The sequence below is a fragment of the Hippocampus zosterae genome, chromosome 20 (assembly GCF_025434085.1).
Source record: "Hippocampus zosterae strain Florida chromosome 20, ASM2543408v3, whole genome shotgun sequence".
NCBI classification, from domain to species: domain Eukaryota; kingdom Metazoa; phylum Chordata; class Actinopteri; order Syngnathiformes; family Syngnathidae; genus Hippocampus; species Hippocampus zosterae.
Window position 1 is genome coordinate 2,085,924 of NC_067470.1, and position 17,734 is coordinate 2,103,657.

Sequence of the window (17,734 nt, forward strand, 5' to 3'; positions counted from 1 at the left end):
CCTGCGGCGTTTAAGACGCAATCAACCGCCGGCTGCACAAATGACGCTCAGACGCTCATAATGCTACACGGGTTTTTTTTTTCTTCTTTTCTTTTCTGGTCAGTAGAGTGGCAATCATCGACACGTCTTGCTTCCTAGCCTCCTTCAAAAGTCGCGCAACTGATTGAAGTCAATGGATCATTTCAAAGCAGCATTTCAAGTCAGGCTGAGGGTTTGGCCATGGTGGGGGAAGGGGGGGAGGAGCGTGGGGGGGGGTTCTACTTGTTTAAAATCAGGGGTTAGGGTTTCAAAGTAGGGTTTCAAGCCGGCTCATTTTTCCGCTCACTGCTTAGCAGGTTAACAGTTTGCTTATCAAAGGGGGGAACCCCCCCCCCCGCCCCTATTCCCGCCCCCGACTCCACCTAGTGAAACAACAACAAAAAGCAGTGCGTATGAAGTGAGCAATCCTGCTGTCACATGCATGTCAGCCGTCAGCAGCGGCGTGTCGCAGCGCGTGTGGGATGATTGACAGGCACGGGGTGGGGGGAAACAATGCAGCAGGTGAAGGGGGAATTTGTCGAGATGCTCCCCATCTGGATAAGACACGCGCCCGACAACAAAACACAAAGTGTGCATTCACTTTGTGTTTTCTTTTTTCTTTCAAATCAAATTTCAATTCACTGATAGCTTCATGCGGACATTTGATGAGAAACGCCATAGACGAGCTAACAGACATTAGCATGGAGCAAGAGTGCATCCATAATGACATGGAAAAGGTCACGAAATAAATAAGGCTACTCAAATGCGACACGCGCCCGTCAGGCTCAGATTGCTGTTGACTGTTTACCAGGACGGGAGTGGGGGGGGGGGGGGGGGGGGGTATCTACAGCCAAATATTCCGTCGCGGAATTAGAGGCGCATCAGAAGCGCGGCGGGATTAGTCGTCAGCGTGGGACAGGAGGAGCATTGAAAAGCATTGACGGAATGACTGACAAGCCATCAAACGCTGCTCCCGACGCCGCACGCCAGCTCCTTGTTGATAAGCCGCGGGCAATTCATCATAGTCAGAGACTCACGCAACCCCCGACGCGCCGCTCGACGGCATTGCGGTTGCCCAGCGCGAAAAGACGGTTTGCGGACGACGTACGGCTCATTTGTTCAATTACGGAATCGGCTCGCTGCCAGCCGGCCGCGGCAATGTCCAATCAAACGCCATTATGCCTTTTAGGAGTACCATCTGATTGTCCCAGATGACGCAAGTCTTTGCTAATCGTTTTAGCCCGCCGAAAACGCAAATGGCGCACGGCAGAAACTGTTAGCGGTCTATTGATCGGAGACCGTCACGTGATGTTTTGCTTATATTTATTTGATTCGTTGTTTCATCAGCAAGGAAAATGTTCCGCTGGAGAGCAGAGATGAAGATTATAGCTAATTTGCATCTGCACTTACTGCGGCGGGTCACAGAGAAAATTCTTTTACGTCTATTTTAAGTCATCTTTTGTTAGTTGTGCAAGTTAACATAAAAAAAAAAAACTAAGACTAATTTCTACTCAAGGCACAGATGACTGAACGTGGACCCTTGCATTATTTTCTTTGTCGCTATGCTTTGCTGAAAGATTGTGCTGCTCGGAAATTACTCGCGGTTAAATTTTAATCCCATGAAATGAAAAGTAAAAGCATTTTGCCCTCATGTTTTCTTTGAAAGTTGCATACCCACTTGATCGCACAAATGTACACATCCCGTCGATTACCGGATTTTCCGCACTATAAAGCGCTTCGGAGTATAAGGCGCACCTGTAACGAATGGCCTATTTTAAAATTGCTTTCATATATAGGGCGCACCGCATTATAAGGCGCATAGAATAGACGATACAATAGTGGCTGCGGTTACATTATGCATCCACTAGATGGAGCTACGCTAAGGAGAATACAATACAATTTTCAATGCCGTTTGGTATCACTGGAAATAAATCGAATCCCAGACAGGGAAACAAAATGCAAAACGTGTCACGGGGGGTACAGTGGGGGGACAATTTTAGAGAGAAATCTGAAATTGTATTTTACCATCTCGAAAGGACCTGACAGAAAGTCCAACCGCAGAATATGCAACGATTTGCGTGAGAGGAATACGAGATTTGGCCGTTCTCGCTAATAAGCCGTGAATGTGGATTTATCGCCTTCCCTTTCAGGCAATCCACTCGGGGAACACACTCTGCGATGACCTCACAGGCCATTCCGCGTGATAGATTTTGCCGCTGATAGCCATTTTAATAATACTGTTTGTTCCTAAGTGCGTCTGAGTCAGCAGGGCATAGCGGCGCACGCCTAATGGGCCCCAATAAATGGCCACGGCGAGGGAAGCGCTAATCACGCCATTAACATTGAACGCCGGCCAAGCGACAGCGGCCATGTTTGTTCGCGGCGCCCTGAAATGAACATCGTGCAAATCGAATTAAGGACGAGTCGCCTCGTCTCGTTCGTACACAGCGTGTCGTCGTCACCACCTTTGGAAACCAATTTTAAATGTGACATCGGGTTCGACAGAAAAAATGCGGTTGATGATTCCAACGTTTGACACGAAAACTATGACCGATAAAGTTCCGAGATCCTCGTACTGTTGTACCAGAAACGGGCAACATTTTGGTCATTTCTAGCTTTTTTTTTTCTCCCCCTCCGGATGCAGCCGTCGCCGGGGAGCGCTTCATCGATCCCCGGCTGCTGTTTTCTGCTTCATATTGACCAGCGCGCAGTACGACAGCGGCTGCAGCTGCCTGTCATTCACTCGAGAGCAACTTTTGATCCCGCAGGGGCATGCATGATGGAAAGCAACCAAACCTCATGTCGCTTCCAGATTTTCTTTCTTTTTTAGTTTTTTTTTTTGTCTTTGATGTTGCTCACGTTTTTGTTTTCCTGACATTGGACTTGAGTCATTTGGTTATTATCTCGGAGTGTCTTTTTCCTTCCCTTTGCAATCATTCATTCATTCATTCATCTTCCGAGCCGCTTGATCCTCACTAGGGTCGCGGGGGTGCTGGAGCCTATCCCAGCTGTCTACGGGCAGTAGGTGGGGGACACCCTGAACCGGTTGCCAGCCAATCGCAGGGCACACAGAAACGAACAACCATTCGCACTCACACTCACACCTAGGGACAATTTAGAGCGTCCAATCAGCCTACCATGCATGTTTTTGGAATGTGGGAGGAAACCGGAGCACCCGGAGAAAACCGGAGAGAACATGCAAACTCCACACAGGGAGGCCGGAGCTGGAATCGAACCCGGTACCTCTGCACTGTGAAGCCGACGTGCTAACCACTGGACTACCGGGCTGCCCCCTTTGCAATCACTTTTTGTTAAAGTTTCTTTCCTGCTTGTTTTGACCAGTGATTTCGGTTTATACTTCCATTGGAGCACTTTTGTCAGATTTATTTATGTATTTTATTTTTTTGTACGGGCGGCCCGGTAGTCCAGTGGTTAGTATGTCAGCTTCACAGTGCAGAGGTACCGGGTTCGATTCCAGCTCCGGCCTCCCTGTGTGGAGTTTGGATGTTCTCCCCGGGCCTGCGTGGGTTTTCTCCGGGTGCTCCGGTTTCCTCCCACATTCCGAAAATATGCATGACAGGCTGATTGAACACTCTAAAATTGTCCCGAGGTGTGAGTGTGAGTGCGAATGGTTGTTCGTTTCTGTGTGCCCTGCGATTGGCTGGCAACCGATTCAGGGTGTCCCCTGCCTACTGCCCGGAGACGGCTGGGATGGGCTCCAGCACCCCCCGCGACCCTAGTGAGGATCAAGCGGTACGGAAGATGAGATGAGATTTTTTTGTACATGCTTTTTGTTTGTGTCTACGTTTGTGGGATCTGACGTTCCCGAACCGTGTCAGCTATTCCTTTTAGAACCAAGCACGTCTGAATTTGCAGAGAAAAGAAAATGTTCAAGAACGGCAAAATATACGGAAAGCCTCGACAAATAAAAAGACCACGATCGAGCATCCTGCGCTTTCTCCCGATTTGAGATCTTTGACAGCGTTTGGATTGTCGATTTTGCCGGCGTGGGCGTTGACATGGCAATCTCCAACAGCGATGGCATTCTGTGTACATGATCTGCCCTGCGGTGGCGCGTCCTTGATCTAACTGCACCTGATCGACCCTCATTGACAGCGGCAAAAGATGACTTCCCAGTCATGGAATAGATTCTCTCAGACGCCTTCTCGTCGCTTCGGGTCATCCGACGTGTTTATCCGGAAGCGCAAAAGGCGCTCTTTGATACACTCCCTGCGATCGACTGTGGATGCCTCCTTCAGGAGATCACCGGCGGTAAACTACTGTATAATATTTTATTTTTTTTATGGACAGCAAATCGATAAAATTAATTCCCCACTCCGGAAATCTGCAGGTGAGTAAACAAGGATGTCCACAGAGTGCGGCGCTAATGAAATAAAAATAAATAAATAAGGGCTTGACAACATTAGCTTTCTTTGGTGCTATATTTGCAGTTCAAGACGCTCTAAACGCGCCCGCTCGATGAAATATTCATTTCTCTCTGGCTTTCCCCATATCGGATTCACCCCTGCGTTTTCAGGCAAACGTGAATCCTCGCACCGGGTCGGGATATTTATTGCTTTTTTTGCACGTGGGACATGCAGAGAGAGGTTTTACCCTCGAGTGAAATTCTCTTCCTTTTCTTGATTGATGACGATAACTAATGACCACCAAGGAACCATCTGGAACTCTTGGGAGTAATGTTTCATTTGGAGCCGGAATGGACTCAAACCATCGCCAGGCTCAGACGGATTTGATTGAATTATGGGGGAATGAAGACACCAGCATTCACTTGGATGCCCCCCCCCCCCCAAAACCTCCTCTCTGAAATTGAAAACATACAGAGTGTGGGGGCCGTGTGAACCAGTTGCTTTCTATTTGGAATATATTTTCTTTGAATACCACACCAGGATGTCGCCGAGTTCCTTTGAACCGCCGGCGCTTTGAAGCCAAACCATATCTTCATATTCAGTAATGAGAGTCGGGTTGTGTATTTTAAGAACGACAAGCGGCGGGAATATCGATTGTCTATACAAGCGCGGCGGTTGCCGAGACGTTTTCGCGAGCTGCTAATAATCGCATACAAATATTGATTCACGTGTTCATCAAATTTCAGCCTGTTGTCGCCATTCATTCAAAAGCACAACGGTTTGTTTTATATCTCAAGGAAATCAAAATACCTCACGGATGATGATCGTCGCCAGTAGGTGTGACGCCGGAGACTCCGCCCGCTGTCACTGTCCGAGGAAGCTGCAACAGAAGAAAAACAAATAAAATAAAAACCCAGAAATAGAACACATCGGTCAGAATCATCTCTTGATTGCAACTCATTTTGGGAAAGATTTAAAATCCAAGAGGCTTCATGATTTGGTTCAAGCCCCCTCCCCCCATCCCCGCACCCCCAAATAGTACAGGTTCATTAGTGCAGGACTCCACACCAAGTCTATGTACTAAGTGGTACCTCTACCTGTGAAATAAATACTGTATGTTTTGGGGAGAGATTTATTAACTAGAAGATTTTGTAAGTCGAGGCGCGTTTTCCATGTAAATGCCCTAATCCGTTCCAAGGCCCCCCAAAATTCAGACCTAAATGTTTTCAAAAGCATAAAATGCATCAAAATATGGAACAAATACATGTTACAATTAGATTTGTGCACAATAAATGAGTTGATGATAACGTAAAAAACAAAAAATAGAGTAAAGAATAAAAATGATGGTCATTTAACCTTTAACTGCGTCCTCATCATTTTGTGCCCTGTTTTGTTCAGGTTCTCTCTCAGAAGTTGTTCTCGTCTGGCGTTTTGTCAAGAACTGATCCAAGGACACATATCGATCTATTGACACACATCGTCACATACAGAAGAGATCCCTCTTAGCCAATGGGATGCTAGGATGATGCCCGAGAATAGCCAATGGAAGAACAGCGAGACGTTTCACAACAAGAGGCAACATTTTCCTGTTGAGGCGTTTCATCACTTGAAAATTTCGTATGAAGAGACATTTGCAAGTAGAGTTACCACTGTTTATATATTTGTTTACTTCACATTCGAAGTCAAGTCACAAATAAGCACGTCATGTTTCTTTTACTTACACTACACCAAAAACGGGTGAAAATAGAAAACAACAAGCTCAGCTGGAGTTGCTCCGTCAGGTGTCTCCCCCCCCCCATCCTTTAATAATTAAATAGCCAATGACTTACGGGTAACTGTGCAGCTTGGGGAGTAGAATGTCACCATCTCATCTTGAACCCTGAGAGGTAGAAAAACAAATGAGACCCCATTGTCACCACCTCACTCGTTAATTAGCACATATAATGTCTCTCACACACACAAATGAGCAGTAGCCGCGCATGTATTAGATTGCTTTGTTGTTGCATCACTTGGCTCACCCACTCGTGGTGTGTGTGTGTGTGTGTGTGTGTGTGTGTGCGGGATGTTTATTCCTTGAGTTATTTCGCGGCTCCTTGGATGCGGCTTCAAAGGGAATACAAAAGCCATGAGGTTCTTTTTAGTGAGCGAGGATCCAAGCAGGTGGCCATGCTCGAAAACACCTCCAACGCCGCCCAAAAAAATAAATAAATAAATAAAACCAACAAAAAAAACACTTTTGCGCAACAGTGTCCAAAGGCGTCGGGATAACATTTGTGTACAGAACTGAAGATGTTCACATTCGAAAATTAAGGCTAACCGTAGTTGTCCACTTTGTATGCATGTACGACGCATTCTACGGACTGCGCTGCTGGAGCGAACTGGTTTGGTTTGCTAACGCCATTTCTTTTCATTCAAACACATTGCATTGAGCACTTTGAAACAAACATTCATGCCTTTGTCACACCCCGGCTAGATTACTGGAATGCACTTTTACTTTGGAGTCAGCCAATCCTCCATTAAGCGTCTCCAGTTGGTCCAAAATGCTGCTGCTCGCCTCTTGACTGGTACTCGTAAGAGAGAGCACATCACTCCTACTCTGGCATCCCTTCACTGGCTCCCTCTACGGTTCATATCCATTTAAGTTCACATCTAGCACACAAGACATTGAAATCAATGGCCGGCGTCATCTCAGTTGCGAGGACATTGACAAGTTCTGATCTGCGCATCACACGATTCAGACCCCGGCGCAATAGCTGATGCGAGTGTCCCACAATATGTTGTCGTAGCTGCCAGTGAGGTAAAAGCTATACGGAGCGCATATTGTAAGAGTGCAATGCCAATCAACAATGTGCGAGATGGAAAGAAACGGCTTTCAAATGACACGAATGGCTGATTTAGGCTGTGATTGTCATGAGTAATAGATATGGCCTATAAAGGCCGTGTAACTGCTCCATTACATGCCCAGCATGTAATTGTCCCAGCGTTTGTTCCAAAGCTATAAATTGCTCAGACCAAAAAAAAAACCCACAAAAAAAAAAAAAAACACAATGCTGGCTCACATGGCGCCCGACTGGGTGGAAATTGATTAGTGTGCGTAAATGTGAGATGGCGACCTATGTCGCCAAATGTGAAGATAAATAAAATCATGAAAATCAGGCAAAAATGACCTTTGGAGGCCAAGGCAAAACCGGTTTGCTAGCCCTGCGACAATGACAGGCGTTGTGCGCTATCGCAGAGCGGCTAAATGATTAATAATCGCCTGTAGCTTGAGGTGTGATGAGGACGGCGGGGAACGCTTATTGGCCATTTCTCCGGACCCCCCCACCAGCAAGCACCGGTTGCCAGAAAACATCATCAACAACACCCCCCTGCCACACACACACCCATCTCTCCGCCCACGACACCAGCGCCCTCGGCAAAGCAAAGCACGCTTCTGGCCGCTGTACACATCTGCTCCTTCCACGCATGGGCATCATCCATTGCTCATGTGCAATTAGGCATCAGATCTCAAATCAGGATGTATCGTGCCGCCGCTCGATTTATTTATTTACTTACTTACTTTTGTGCCGGCACTTGGACAGACATGAAAGCGATGCGCGTCACTGCCCATCCCTGCTCAGCAATACATAAGGGAAAGCAAGCATTGTATTGAAGAAAAAAAAAAAACAATGTAGTTGTCTTCGGACAGCCGCCACCATATGTACTATACGCACTGTGTCTCCCTTATAAATGGAGCTTGAGCGCCATGATGAGCTCCCTTGTATAATGTTTCACCTCTGCACTGAAACGTGAGCGGTACAGTGCGGCGCATAAAGGAGCGTGTTGGACACGATCAATCCCCTTGTCGTGCTGCACTGCAGTGGCGCATCCATCATGTTCCAAGCAAGGTCAGGCGCTAATGTAGGGATCTTTTATCGGGCTAAAGTGTTGCTTGCTTGTCGAGTTTTTGCTCACATTGCGCCAAAAATTCGACATTTGTGTATGACTTTTTTTTTTAAATGCCACATTTTCATTCAGTGCGCTGAGCATAAAAGCCTGAGGGAAATCACAGTAAGCATTTCCACCCCCCCCCCCCACCCTCCACCTCCACTTTAATAGGTAGAATTTCACCCAAGCATTCAGCCTCGTTCTTGGACTGTAAACACATGCCATGGCCATTACTGCCAATATCAACTCCGAAAAAAAACTATTCCAATACACTTATTTATCCCGCTCCCGCACAGCTTTCAAAGTGCAAACAAAGACGCCATGTTTCATTACCAAGCACCTCTTAGTCGAACACGATTTGTTTACCGGCTGTAAACTGTGCGCGTGTTGACCCCCCCCTGACAATTTGGTTCCCGTACAACCGACATTGATTCTCAATGGTTTCTCCCGTGTACGGAATATATTTTGTCGAAAAAGATTGCGCATCACGCTGGATAAACTAACGTGTGAGGGGTCTGCGAAACGGAGTTTCACGGTGGTGCACAAAGAAACCACAATCACATTCCGTCCTCGGTTAATAATGAATCAGCAAATGCTAACCGCGACTAAGCTAGCTACTTAGCAAGCGCTCTCTTGGTTTACCAGGCAACCCTACACTCATCAAATTCCTGACCAAACGTATTCTAATTAATATTTAGTTAATGATAACCAAGACTAAGCTAGCTACTTAGCAAGTGCCATCTTGGTTTACCGGGCAACCCTACACTGATCAAATTCCTGACCAAACGTATTCTAATTAATAGTTGATGAATGCTAACCAAGACTAAGCTAAGTGTCATCTTGCTTCATCGGAGAATCCTTCGAGAGAGCATGTACAAGTTGGAGAATTGAACGAACCTGCTAGCCACAACTCATCGTATTCCAAACATGAACTCACCGGTCATTAGTTTTGTTGAGGTGAATATTTTTGCTAGCCCTTGGCGGTAATGCTCAACCAATAACTTCCATCTTGTTTTGAGCCAAGGCACATATGTTCAATGAGTGGGGCAAGAATCAATCAAAAACATGACAAAAAGTGTAATATTCTCAAATGATTATCTCATTTCAACGTACTGAAAAAAAGAAATGGACTTCTGGCTCAGTTTTCACAAAAGTTAACAAACATTTTTCGCACGAAAAACAGCACACTGCTCTAAAATCACAGGTCTACACCAGCAGAGGACGCAGGGAGGGGGCGCTCCCTTCAAAGCAAATTGTTTGTTTACGCGATGAAAGTCTCTATCGCCTCCCCGCTGGTTGACTCAACCCTGGACGCGTCCTTTTTGGCACAACCGAAAACCGATTTCTCTTCTCGGCTTCATTGAGGTTAATAGTTTCCAGACACAGGCACCATTAAATTAATTAAAAGCAAAATGGAGCTGGCGCATAACAGAGATGGATGGTCGCCCCGGCAAAAGAAGATATTTACAGGTAACTTAATTTCATTCGCCAAATAAAACACAACTAGGTCACAAGGAGGAGAATTCTAAATAGGCGATTAAGCCAGTGGTAAGAGCCTTAATAAGGGAGGCAAAGTACATAAAATGAAGGGAAGTAAGCGAGCGTCAGTGCAAACGACTTTGCCTAACACCATTCATCATGGGACTAAGTGCTAAGATGGTGTCGGGCTTCTAAATTCTAACAGCATTAATCCCAGATAGCGGGGCTCATAGCAGGCAAAAATCAATAATGGCAATAATAAGTCATCTATCTGGAAGCCATCCAAATCCTGACTGGCTAATTATGCTTCCCTCATGAATATGCCTCCAGGTTCTCACTGGTGGGAGGAGAAGAGGGGCACGGCGAGAGATGGAGGGAGGGCAACAATAGCGCCGTCGCTCATCCAAATAGCTTTTTCGCTCGCCTGTCGTGGCTCATGATCACGCCGACGTCACCTTCGGGGACAGATGCCGGACGTCAGCCTCGGCGAGTGTGACACCGCCGCATTTTATCACGCGCAGACGGCGAAAAGCTTTTTTGTCTTCAGACGTCACCTCGTCTGACGCCAGGATGGGGTGTGAGCTCGTGAGCGGACTGAACAAAAGGGCACTGAAATTTCATTCGTGATTGATGATCTTCAAGAATCTCTATCTCTGACCCGAACATGAGATTTATCGCGGCATATTTTTAAACACAAGGACTGACCACCCCAACAACGTATTGGAGTCAAAGGTCATCTGGTCCAAGACTCAACCAATTTGGTACTCAAATACGGCTCAACTTTGTGTTTCAACACTCAAACAAGGCTTGAAACATTTGGCCCAAGACTCAACCAACGCTTGATCCACCTCTCAAACAAGACCGGCATCACAGATGCCAGACTCAAAACAGGTGCTTCCAGTTTCTCCACCACTCAAACAAGACCACGTTGATTGGTCCAAGACTCAAGCAAGGAACAAACACATGTGGTTCGACAAAGGTGTTGACCAAGTAGCAAGTTCGGCCCAGCGCTTAGCCAATACCCAAAAAATCTAGACTCAACAAAGACCCAACAAGGCCAAAGTATTGTGTCAAAGTCCCGACCAAGAACTGAAACTCTTCTGGTCCCTTGATCTAGGACTGAAGCATTTTGTCTGAAGACTTAAACCAAATTGAAGTCCAAAATATTTGACTTCAACCTACAATGCAAACCTAAAATGTAGTAGGACACTCCCTAAGACAATAAAAGCTTGACTCAGAGTCTCTCTTGTGTTTTAAATTTGTCTTAAAGGTTTGGTGGACCTGACGGCCAAAGTATTGTGACAAAGTCCTGACCGAGAACTGAAACTTTTGATCCAATCCCTGACCTCGGACCGAAGTATTTAGTCTTAGGACTTGAAAAACAATCAGAGTTTCAAGTTAGGCTTCCGAAGGTAGAATCAGTCGGGAGCTTCGACGCCATGTTTCCTGAGCCCCTCGTTGAGAATGTTCATCGAGAGCGCTTGCGTCTCCAACCTCATTCCCTCCTTTAAGATGAGTATCCCCCTTTGCAATCTCAAAAAAATAAATAAAAAAATTCCCGTCCCAGAAGTTTGATCCCTCAGGGCCAGCTGCCCAAATTGCAAGAAATCAAAAAGCATGAAGTGGATTGTATCCAAGTATTTTCACGTCACCGTTGCGCTTTTTATACTATTGCCGGAATCCGTCATCCATAAACTATCAAGAGTAACCGTGCACTATAGCTGTCAAATAAACGTTTGGAGTGGACTCGACCCCCCCCCCCCCCGTTTCACTTGACTCACCCTCCCCTTAGCGTTCAGCACTCGATGATATTAGAGCGTCGGTGATTCCGATACCGCCTGGTCTCAGTTGGGAGAACAATGATAACGGCTATGCTGCACAACAACTAACCTTTTGTAAAGGTCGCGTACAATCATGAAAAAAGGTTCAGCCGGGACTTAATGGAAACGGTTCACAACGGCGGCGGGGTGGCCGAGGATGGCGTCGGTGTGTTAGCGCTTGGCACAGAAACACTCATCCATCAGCGCGTCCGCCGACTTCATATCGCTTTAATAACGCAACACGTGAAGTAAACAAGGCGCCGCTGCATTGCGTACGTCGCTGAGCAAGCTGTGAAGGGAGTTTTGGAGTTCGGAATCTTCTTGAAATGCTGTGACTGTTATTCCGTTCGATATGGTTTATTTGAGTTCGGGCGGACGGTTCAGCAAAGGTGGTTTTTGAGGTGGCCAAAGCGGGAACAAAAATAAATAAAAACTGGTGACGCAAGGTGACGTTGACTCAAAATGTGAAAATACTGATCATAATGCGTTATGTCACGATCGTGTTGTCGTGTGTTTCCAGCAGGTGGCAGAGGAGAGCTTTTCCTCCAGCGTGCACACCTGCCGCCCACGTGTTCAACCAGTTCGCCATGTATTTAAGGAATTCCAAAGCGCCAAGTTGCCGTCGGATTATTGACCTTGTTTGCTGCTCATGCTCAAATCGATTGTTTCGATCAACCTCTTGATTGTTTTTGCTCTGGCTTGTCAGTATTTACATGATTTTGACTTTTGATCTTGTCTTCGTTTCGTGAAATGTCGTCTGTATTCTCAGATTCACTATTACTGTGCATTTACAATCGCTTTTTTTTTTTTTTTTTTTTGTTATGCTCTAACACTTCTGCTCATGGTGTCATCTTAATGATTTGCACTAGCTTGGAGTCACACAAGTAAGTCTTATTCTTGGTTACTCTTTGACTTTCACTCAAAATTAATCATCCGCTGTATTATTAAATCAACGACCAAAATAGAATCGGTAACTGTCTGACTGCCTTGAAGTCGAGGTAAGGTTTGAAATGACGATAGGTTTTCTTGAAAAAAAAAAAAGCATCTTGACTGCACACACATTGTATGGAGGATGCAAGTCAGACGGTGAAAATTTGCTTTGCCCAAAAAGTAACTTTCCTCCGGCGCTGAATATTTTCAGCCGACTACCTCCCATGCTTGCTTGTGGGAAATGTTCTTTTCTTATCACGCTTAGAGGAACACAATAGTGACACCACGTTTGTCGTGCAATCTATTTTGTGGCGGAAAGAAGTCCAATATCAGGTTTTTTTTGGATATTTTTTTTTTTCATTTCGCGACCATCTATGCGCAATTGTATCCGCCGTGTTTACATCTCCGGGCGACGTGCATGCTGAGATTTTGCGGGTGGAGCCAAAGGGGGGAGAGACACATTTAACTTCTCCACAGTCAAGTCATGTTTTTAACTGTCATCTGCTGTTTTTGTGCTATTGAAAAATTTTGGTGCCACGTGGACGTTTCGTCATGTGAAGTGTGCGAGGACTTGAATCCAAAAGAAGAAATCTGGGCCAGACGATATCAACCGGGCACGTCTATCAAGAATGGAATGTTTGACAAAGCTTACAATGGAAACAAATTTCAGCGGCTAATGAGCTCCAATACATTTTTTTAAATCATCGAATGTGGTGTATTTGCAATAATGTGACACGCATTTTCACAGTCATAAAAGACACCATAATCACAATTTGGCCTGCGATTTAAAAAAAAAAAATTAAAAAAGAGCTTGACGCAACCTCCAGATTGAAAATGTGATCGCGAAAGGAGTCGCACCTCAAGGACAAATCATTGAAAGAGGCTTCAGTAAAAAGCCCCCCCCCTAAACGTGTCACAATAATCCAAAACGTGGACTCCTTCAACCAATTTCCACTCCCAACCATCCAAAGTTCTTTGCCAGGCTACAAATTTGCTGTTTCGCGACGACTACCCACAATTACCACTCGTCATAGTCAAACGAAGACGAATTTTTTGGCTCATTGTCGCCCCGCGTTTAAGTACGCATTGAAGCCACACACAGGGGCAAGCATGCGGCATCGTGCACGAAAAAAAAAAAAAAAACACTCCAACCGCCCCCCCCTTCACCCCATCTGATACAATAAAGCATACGGCGGCGTAGAAAATGTAATCGGCGGCACCAGATTGAGTCCAAAGAATTCCAGATCTGTTTTTGTCCTCTGCCGCATTACATTTTGTCAGGTGGACAAAGTTGTCAATCAAGCCGGCAGACCTATTTTACGTCGTCAATAGGACAGGGGGAGCGACTGTTCCCTCCTTCAATAGAGGCCGAGAGATTAAAGTAGGCCAAGCAGAGAGGAAGGTAATTTTCTGGGGCTGATGTATTGACACTAAGACTCGATCATCTGCCGCATTGTATTTCTGATCTGCTCGGCGGAAGAAGCCGCGGGAGGAACGCTCGCTGTTGCTCTCGCCGCCGAGGCTTCCTCCAACTCATTCTCGACAGCAACGGCGTCTCCTCTCGTTCCGTAATGAGAAGGTAGAGGAGATTACTGAGGTGTTTGCGTATATTAAAACACAAATTCGTGTTCGGCCCCGGTTTGAATAATGCATATTTGAATCAACATTCAAATGACTTGCTTTTGTGCGCCTTTGGGATTTGCCGCTCGACTCTGACTGACTCGCCTTGTCTTACCCGAGACGCACATTTCACCTCGGCTGGGTGAATTAAAACAAAAAATAAAAGAGCTCGGTGGCCGGGGAGCCCGCTCATTTTGGAAGAATGTCAGCTCGCTGTTGCACAATTTCCGACTGGGTGTCGCCCTCGTCTATTGATGGCTATTGTCTAAATCGCCGCTTTGTATTCGTTTCGTAACAATTGTCAAATGCAGATTAACCCTATCACTGTAGGGACCGCACATATTTGGCAGCTGCTAATTTTAGCCAGGTGTTAACAAGCTAGCAACCCTTCAACACCGAGGGTGTCAAACTCATTTTTGTCGCATGCCACGTCGGAGTTGCGTCTTCCCTCGGAGGGTCGTTTACATTTTTAATCGTCTCATCGCATGATTATTTGTACACAGCAAATGAATGGATTTGTAGTTTTGAAATCAGTCAACTATTGTTCAAGTGAGTATAAAGAGGATCACAACATTCTCGCAAAAATCTCATTTCTTATTTACGACACGTGACAAATTTTGACATTTCGGTGCACATTTTAGCAAAGCCCGTGCACGTTTTGACACACGTGATTCACTTTCGCGGGCCGTATAAAATGACACGGCGGGCCGGATTTGGCCCGCGGGCCTCGCCTTTGATGCCCGTGCTTGACACCGAAGTGAACCCTTTCATACGGAATCATCCCTTACAATTCCGGATGTATTATCTTGGATGTATTACGTTATCCCTGCCCCAACACACGGATTCAACTGATCCGGATCGTTATCCAGAGCTCGCGGACGAGCTGATCGTTTGATCGGCTCGAGTGAAAAGCAGTCAATTTTTCATTTCTCGTTTTCTCGTCACGCCGCATGGAAGCAGAGATTATTCCAAGAATGATAAGGGGGTGGGGGGGGGATCACAAAGGTGTGTATTAATAGACTAGAGCAGGCAACACCAAAACCCCTTGAATCCATTTGCTGCGTAAGGGGTTAAGAGGCGTGTTAAGTATTCACGGCATGAATATTCCATCAAAAGTGACCAGAAACTGCGCCACGACACGCTTTTAAACAGCAGAACTTGCAAGCGGAGCATGTTGAGTCAAAGGCTGCTCTAATCTATTCTGCTTCCGATAGGTGAACAAAAGTATCACTACTGTACTCCATTACCGTCGACCATTTAATGATCATGTCAGCGTTTCCGTTCAAAGCCCCCCCCCCTCCCCCCTACCTTCTGATCCCCTTATTTGAATTCCCTTGAACTAGAAAATGGATCTTTTCTCGTCTATCGAGGGGAGTGTCACTGGAATTGCTCTCAGATGGGGAATTTGGATGAAAGACATTAAAAAGAAGAACCCGGTCCCCGCGGAAAGTGACCCGGGGTTTCAGGAAATGGGAGAGCGGTAACGGCGGAGCGTTTGTTCTCATTGGCCAACCGGATGGTGACGAGGGCGCAGATAATGTGGAAGTGGCGATTGCCTGACTGTGTATTAAAAATCGATCGATGGTCTTGATGAGGATTAGTTCGCCGAGTCGCTCGATGTTATTTTTTTTTTCCTTTGCTGCATTTGCAAGCTTGATCAGCAGCCAATTCAACGGCCGCTTTTATCTTTCTCCTTGTCTTCCTCGTTGGCTGTAACCTTGAGTGTCTTCCCATTACATGGCCAACTCTGACAAGTATCCATTTTAGCCCCGGGGAAGCTGAAGATAATGACTCAAATGTTGCCTTTATCCAAGATCCCCGGCCATGATAGCAGCGGATTGAAGGTGGGAAGCTCCGGGGGCGGGACGGCAAAAAAGAGGAAAGTCGGACGCTATGAGGTCACCCAAAGTTTTGTGGTCGTCGTGACGGTAAACATGTGAAACCTTTGAAACCAAATGAAACCTTTAAGGTCAGCATTCACTGACTTTCGCAAGCAAGATTCCCCAAAAAAGTTGCTCATTGTTGATGCTATGTTTTGTTTTTGACAAATTTGCCCAAAGAAGATGATTCAGACTCACATACAGGTGCGAATAGGTGAGTTTTTTTAATCTATTAAGTAGCTGTTTATCGCGACGGAAAACATTGCGAGTGAAGTAAAACTTTTAATGTACAGAATTTGTGTCGAGCATTCACTATTCATCGTCACCGCCGGAAGAGTTAACGCCTCCCCGCCCCCCCGTTGCTAACGCCGCACTGCAAAAGCATTCTAATTGAAGCGTTTTGACGCTCATATAAGCGACATTAGCGTCTCTTTCAAGCGAGGCCCCATCAGAAGTGCGATATGGATCGCCGCCACAGCCTTCTCCGCCCCTTGAGTAGACACCTGATTTAAAACGAAGTCCTGAAACATCATCAAAAACGTTGGGGAGCATTAAGCATTTTGGAGGAGGAGTCAATCAAGTTTATTCAATCCGTTCTGTACATGCTCGGGATGACGACGCGCACGTGGCTGAATGGAGTCGCTGCCGGGAGGACTGCAAGCGCTGCGCTTTTGTTGGCCAACTTAGTGAGGAAATTTACATCACGGCCATGCAATATTTAAAACTTTACTTTTCCTATGGAGGTTATCAGGAGGGCAACCGAGATGCCCACGCAGAGCGAAGCATCTGCTAGCCTTCATGCTAACGCTAGTCAACAGGACTCTTTTCGGCAAAAGCTTTGTTACTTTGTTGTAGTCATGTTTGGAACAATACAATACAGGCAATAAGGCACACAAGTGCAAGCCGGGAGGAGGGCGACATCGAAAACAGGCTCGATCGGGGCTCTCGAAGACCCGGACTTCGGCACCCCTGGTCTATACGAATGCAGGATTATGCCGACTGTCTTCTATCAGTCCAAAGCTTCTTTCGGGAAGGCCTTTGTGAGAACAACAAGCAGGCAATCAAGTGTGGCACACCTGCACTTGCACGTAACAAACACTTGGGGGGCAGAGGTCGCACGTTGCGCCGCGCACGCTCAATTGGAAGCAGGTGCGGCATAAAGACCTAATCACATTTGCGGCTCATTACCCGGCGACTGTGTGCGCATATTTGCCTCTCGGTGTCCTTATTAATCAAGCGCGGGCAACCCCGAGTGCTCCCCGCCACTTTTCCGCGCGACTTGCTACGAGCAACAGTCGGCTCCAACTAGCTGATGAGACCACCTGCCGGTGCAACTGTTGCTGTTGCTGCTGCGACTGCAGCACCTGCAACGCCGAGGCTCATCATCCGCCACTTGACCTCGGAGCGCTCGCCAAATCGAAGAGCGACGAGCGCTTGATTGTCGCCGCACACACCTCATCACCAATCAGAGTGTTTTGCTATTTATGTGGCCCTTTCCTGTTTCTGTTCGCTAAAGTGTCGCAACAACAGAACACAAAAATGGTCTCGATTAGGATATACGTTAATCGACTTTGACACGCATTCCTTCGAATTGCTTCGTGTTTTTACACTGTATATTTGAGAGTTTATCGTTGGCGTATCTTTTGGCTGCATTGACAGAAGAATCATTGAATGCTCGCTTTCTTTAAAGCAG

At 46.3% G+C, this 17,734-nt stretch overlaps 2 long non-coding RNA genes across 3 annotated transcripts in view; both read right to left on the reverse strand.

The window, feature by feature from the left end:
• Positions 1 to 17,734, reverse strand: part of LOC127593335 (uncharacterized) — a 165,992-nt gene that overhangs the window by 75,166 nt on the left and 73,092 nt on the right. The window lies entirely within an intron of this gene.
• The window catches only part of LOC127593331 (uncharacterized), a 37,655-nt gene that overhangs the window by 8,451 nt on the left and 11,470 nt on the right, over positions 1 to 17,734 (reverse strand). Inside the window, exons 2-3 of the long non-coding RNA XR_007960377.1 lie at positions 6,215 to 6,264; positions 5,196 to 5,265 (exon numbers count right to left, since the gene is read on the reverse strand). This is a non-coding gene — a long non-coding RNA (uncharacterized LOC127593331). The remainder of the gene's footprint in view (positions 1 to 5,195; positions 5,266 to 6,214; positions 6,265 to 17,734) is intronic.